Below are 5,364 nucleotides of genomic sequence, written 5' to 3'. Positions count from 1 at the left end.
TCTGGGGCTCCCGACCCCCCGCAACCCTCGCGCGCCCCCGGCCCTGCACGTCTCCGCCGGCAGCGTCCCCACCCGCTGCCCTTGACCTTCCGTGGCCCCCACCCCCAGCTGCCCTCACCAGGCCGCGCCCTCTCCGGCACTCAGACCCCCGCGCCCCCCGGCTCGCCTCCCCCGCGGCCCTTCACTCCGCCTAGCAGCCGCAGCCCCCGCCGCGCCGGCCCCAGGACTAGCCCAGGTCCGGGCAGCGCTCCGGGCCGGCGCTACCCCGCCGGCGCCCCGGGACACGTGCCTCCGGCTCCGGGACCCCAGCCTGGGGTCCTGCGCCCCCCTCCCCGCCCCCAGCCGCGGCCGCCGCGCCTCGGGAACCAGGCTCTGGCGCCCAGCACCGCCCTCACCGCGCCCATTGGACGCCGCCGCAGTGACTGCAGCGTCCATTGGTGCGCGAGTACATCCGTCTCAGGCACAGGCACCGCCCCCTTCCTGCTTGTATCCGTGGGGCGTTCTTAAAGGGGCAGAGGCCGTCGCGCCAACCCCGGACGGAGGCGGGGGCGGAGGCGGGGGTGGTCAGGCACAGGCACCGCCCCCTTCCTGCTTGTATCCGTGGGGCGTTCTTAAAGGGGCAGAGGCCGTCGCGCCAACCCCGGACGGAGGCGGGGGCGGAGGCGGAGGTGGAGGCGGGGGCGGGGGGCTGTAGATCCGAGTCAGTTCTCGGGTCAGCGCCGCGCAGCCTGGGCAGACTTACAACCCTTGTCTGAGCTTCATTCTGCTCATCTGTGAAATGGGGATAAACACCTCTATAGGCGCACTCTCACCTTGGGGGCTGTTGGGAGGACAACACTAAATGGTATTTCCTTAAGGAGCTCAGGCTTGCAGATCAGGGCAGCCAGACTGCTGGATAACCCACTCTGAACCGCTAGTTACTTCTGTAGACCCGAGGCCCCGAGGGGGAGCGACGTGCCCAAGAGCACACAGAACCTCCGCCCCCCACACACCGCCCCCGCACCTGGTCAGTCTAATCCCGGGAGGGTGGCCTGGTGCATACAGGAGGAACTCAATAATGGCTAGGTTACCTGCTGGGAGAGCAGAGCCACTGGGAGGAGTCCCTCCTCCCTGCACCTTCTGCTAGAGTATGATAAGGTGCCCACGGCCCCAGGAGAAGGTGGCAGCATTGATTAGAAGGGTTTTTACGGCTCTTGTTTTGAAAGAGGGGGCACTTACTCCTCTTCACTCTATTTTATTTTCTTCCCAGCAGTTACTCCCTTCCAGAATGATCTTGTTCATTCTTTTGCTTCCCCCCTTCCCCCCATTTTGCTCCAGCCTGGAAAGAATTTTGTCTGTTTTGTCCTCACCACCTCCTTGAATGATGCTTAAGGGCCTATGGGAGTTCAATAGATGAATGAATAATTGAATGAATTAATGAATAAATGAGCAGGACACTGGCTTTTGGAGGTAGCTAACACTGGAGAAGGTAACTGGCTTTTGGCGGTAACTTGTCAGATAGGTGCTCTGAGGTCACCTCCCACTGGAAGCCATCCCTGACCTCCCCATGGCAAGGCCAGGTGTCCTGATTGGCTGCAGTCTTGGTAAAATGAACCTCCACTTCCTAAATGATTCACTTGTGTCTGCGCCATCAGTTGATTTTGCCTCACCCAATAGACTGGAAGACCCCCCATATCTGAGAAGGGTACATTGTTTCTTATTGTTTTAGTCCTGAGGCCTACATACTGCATGGCACAAAACAGGGGGAGGTATTCAGGGAAATCATTGCGGAAGGAAGGAAGGAAGAAAGGAAGGCGGGGAGGAAGGAAGGCTGGCCAGTCAGATAGAGGTGGTGGGGGGACTTCCCTGGTGGTGCAGTGGTTAAGAATCCGCCTGCCAATGCAGGGAACACAGGTTAGATCCCTGGTCCGGGAAGATCACACCTGCCGCGGAGCAACTAAGCCCGCGTGCCACAAATACTGAGCCTACACTCTAGAGCCCGTGAGCCACAACTACTGACCCTGCGTGCTGCAACTACTGAAGCCTGTGCACCTAGAGCCCATGTTCCGCAACAAGAGAAGCCACAGCAATAAGAAGCCAATGCACCACAACAAAGAGTAGCCCCCGCTCGCTGCAACTAGAGAAAACCCGCGCACAGCAGTGAAGACCCAACGCAGCCAAAAATCAATCAATAAATAAATAAAATTAAAAAAAAAAAAAAAGAATCCGCCTGCCAATGCAGGGAACACGGGTTTGAGCCCTGGTCTGGGAAGATCCCACATGCCACGGAGCAACTAAGCCCGTGCACCACAACTACTGAGCCTGCGCTCTACAGCCCGCGAACCACAACTACTGAGCCCATGTGCTACAACTACTGAAGCCCGCATGCCTAGAGCCCGTGCTCCGCAACAAGAGAAACCACCGCAATCAGAAGCCCACGCCCTGCAACGAAGAGTAGCCCCTGCTCGCCGCAACGAGAGAAAGCCCGCGCGCAGCAGCAAAGACCCAACACAGCCAAGAAAATAAATAAATAAAATTTAAACAAAATAAAAAAGGAAAACATTTGGGACCAGCCAAGTCCCTTTGGCTTCAATGTGCAGCCCCCACCCCTTCCAGGACCCTCGTAAATGTTCCCTGGCCTCCAACAGAGCCCAAGAGACCCGTTGAAAAGCTTGGTTTCTCCAGTCTGGGCCTCTTCTGCTACAGCTTGGCAAAGCCATGCAGACAGAGCCACGGTTCTACTTTTCCCAGCAGCCGCCACCCAGGCTCTTCTCAACACTGGCTGCTGTCTGGCTCATGGAGCTCCACAATTCTTAAAAGATCAAATCGACACTATGTGCTTTCCCACCATCCTGTCTTTGCTCCTGTGATCCCCAGTCCTGAATGATTGTCAGCACCTGCAAAACTCCTAATCCTACCTCAAAACTCCATCCAGATGTACCTGCTTCCTGGCCTTCAGAAGTCCTCATAATCCCACTCTGCAGGTTCCTCCAGCCTTGAGTCTCTCCTCCCTCTAGCCCAACATTGTTCCCTTCAGGGCTGGGATTGTCTGTGTCAGACTCTCCTTCATCCTCCAAGGCTAGGCAGGGACTGAGTATTTTCTGGATTCTCAGAATATGGGCCAAACCCAGAAGGGGTGACTAGAGAGTTTTACTGAACAATTTTAAAAACTGTTGGTTGAACTATAAGAATGTATAAGATTCCTGATCATCATTAACTTTTCAATGAATGAAGGCAGGAGAGCGTGAGAGTAATAATAGAGTTTACCCTCAGTTTACCAAGGGCTTACAATGGGCCAAACTCTGTTGTAAGGCAGCGGTCCCCAACCTTTTTGGCACCAGGGACTGGTTTCGTGGAAGACAATTTTTCCACGGATGGGGGTGGGGTGGGGCAATGGTTCAGGCCGTAATGCCAGCAATGGTTCAGGGGCTAATGTGAGTGATGGGGAGTGATGGCGAGTGGCAGATGAAGCTTTGCTTGGTCACCCGCCGCTCACCTCCTGCTGTGCAGCCCGGTTCCTAATAAGCCGAGGACAAGTACTGGTCCGCGGCCCGGGTTTGGGGACCCCTCTTGTAAGGAATTAACCTGCATGATTTCTTAAGGTTAAGCCACTTGCTCAAGGCCACCCAGCTAGGATGTGACAGCTGGAATTAGAACTCAGATATGCCAATTCCAGGGCTCTCAAAGAGTCTTCCATGTGCCCAAGGGCATGTGTGTATCTCTCAAACTCTTAGCAACCTTAAGAGGCAGATGCTAGGTTCACCCAGACTCACAGTTAACAAACTGAGACACAGAAAAATCAGACATATAATATATAACATACATATCATACATTATCTCACTTAATGCATCCTCATCTCAGTATGAACTCATGGTTTTCAGTAGAGACACAAGGGAACAGATATAGAACTAAAAATAGATGTGTATATGCATGGGTTAGTAGACATACATGTATTTCCTAGCTCTGACTGCTGAGAGGGTCTCTAAGCAATAATACCTGGGTATTATACCATTCTCCAAGAAGCAGAACCAGGCTCCTTGGAGAAATGGCTGATTCCAGGGATATTCCAAAGCAAGCACAGAACATCTTGTGGTGCCAAAAGTAAGGACGTACTCACAGAAACATGGAGACATTAAAAGGACATAGGAGCTAAATTAAAGGGGCAGTAAAATAAATAATATAGAAATTAATTATAAGCCACAGAATAAAATAAATACTCATGACTCCATAGTGATATAAATACTTGAATACATAATTGAGAAGAACAGACAGCTCTTGTTTACAATAGAATTCCAATTAATAATTAAATTAAAAATCACCATTATGCAAACACATAGTAAGTAATCATTATTGCTGCCAAGAGCCATGAATGGATGCTAAAACTAAAGGGTGAAAAATATGTAAACAACAACAACAAAAAACCAAGACCAAAACACCAAGGGTATTTACATGGTCTCTTAAGTATCCCCCCATTGGATACTTATTAATTGCAAAGGAAAATAGTAACTTGACAGTTGAGAAGCTGGTAGACACTGCCTTAAGCAAGTAATCAAATTTAACGTCACCAACAATGAGACATATCAACATCGCAGTGCCTCCTGACATGATGCATTGAGAAGAAAACAACATCACTTTTGTGGGATTCTTTCCCAAACTGCTCAACTTCAGTCTAATCATGAGGAAATATTGAACAAACCCATAATGTTAGGTATTCTACAAAACCAGTACTCTTCAAAAGTATTAAGGTCATGAAAGATTAGGAAAGACAGGAATTGTCACAGAGTGGAAGAGACCAAGGAGACATGACTAAATGCAATGCAGGATCCTGGCCCAGAAAACCGGAGCAGGGGTTTTTGAACCCGAGTGAGTCTGATTCCCAGCCTGGAAAGCAGAACATTTGCGTCTGGATCCACCACAGGCCACTCGAGGATTATATGACCCTGTGGGAAAGCCTGCCGCTCTCGGACCTCAGTCTTACCATCTATAAAATTGGTTGTTTCATCCTCCCTCCCCATTCCCCTCCCCCCTTCCGGGCTGCCTTGGAGCTCGGGCTTTGGAAACTACGCAGGCGCTAGAGGGACTGCTTGATTGGCTATTTGTTGTGATGCACCCGCAAATAGAAGCTGCATCTAAGCTCCACCCGTTCCTGCCGCGCCTCCACGCACGCAAGTCAGCCCAGGGCACGTCGCCGCCACGCGCGCTCGCACGCATGGTGCGTGGTGACGTTGCGGCGGCGCGGGCGCCATCCCGGAAGCGCGAGCAAGGCCGCCAGATGTGCAGGTGCTGCTGCCACCGACGCCGGGGCCGAGTTCGGGGTGGGGCCCGGGACGCAGGGGCCTCTGGGGAGCCGGGCCGGGTCGGGCGCGGTCCTCGGGTTGTAGCGG

General features: G+C 52.8%; 1 protein-coding gene across 1 annotated transcript in view; it reads right to left on the bottom strand.

Annotated features, from left to right (window-relative positions):
• FKBP8 (FKBP prolyl isomerase 8) overlaps positions 1 to 405 on the bottom strand; it is a 10,752-nt gene extending 10,347 nt beyond the window's left edge. The window contains exon 1 of the mRNA XM_024133986.3: positions 290 to 405. The gene's annotated coding sequence lies outside the window, so the exon portion shown is untranslated. The remainder of the gene's footprint in view (positions 1 to 289) is intronic.
• Positions 406 to 5,364: the final 4,959 nt, after the last annotated feature.

This window comes from Physeter macrocephalus, unplaced genomic scaffold (genome assembly GCF_002837175.3).
Source record: "Physeter macrocephalus isolate SW-GA unplaced genomic scaffold, ASM283717v5 random_1891, whole genome shotgun sequence".
NCBI classification, from domain to species: domain Eukaryota; kingdom Metazoa; phylum Chordata; class Mammalia; order Artiodactyla; family Physeteridae; genus Physeter; species Physeter macrocephalus.
The sequence above is the reverse complement of the archived record's forward strand: the minus strand, read 5'-3'. Positions and strand labels throughout refer to the sequence as shown.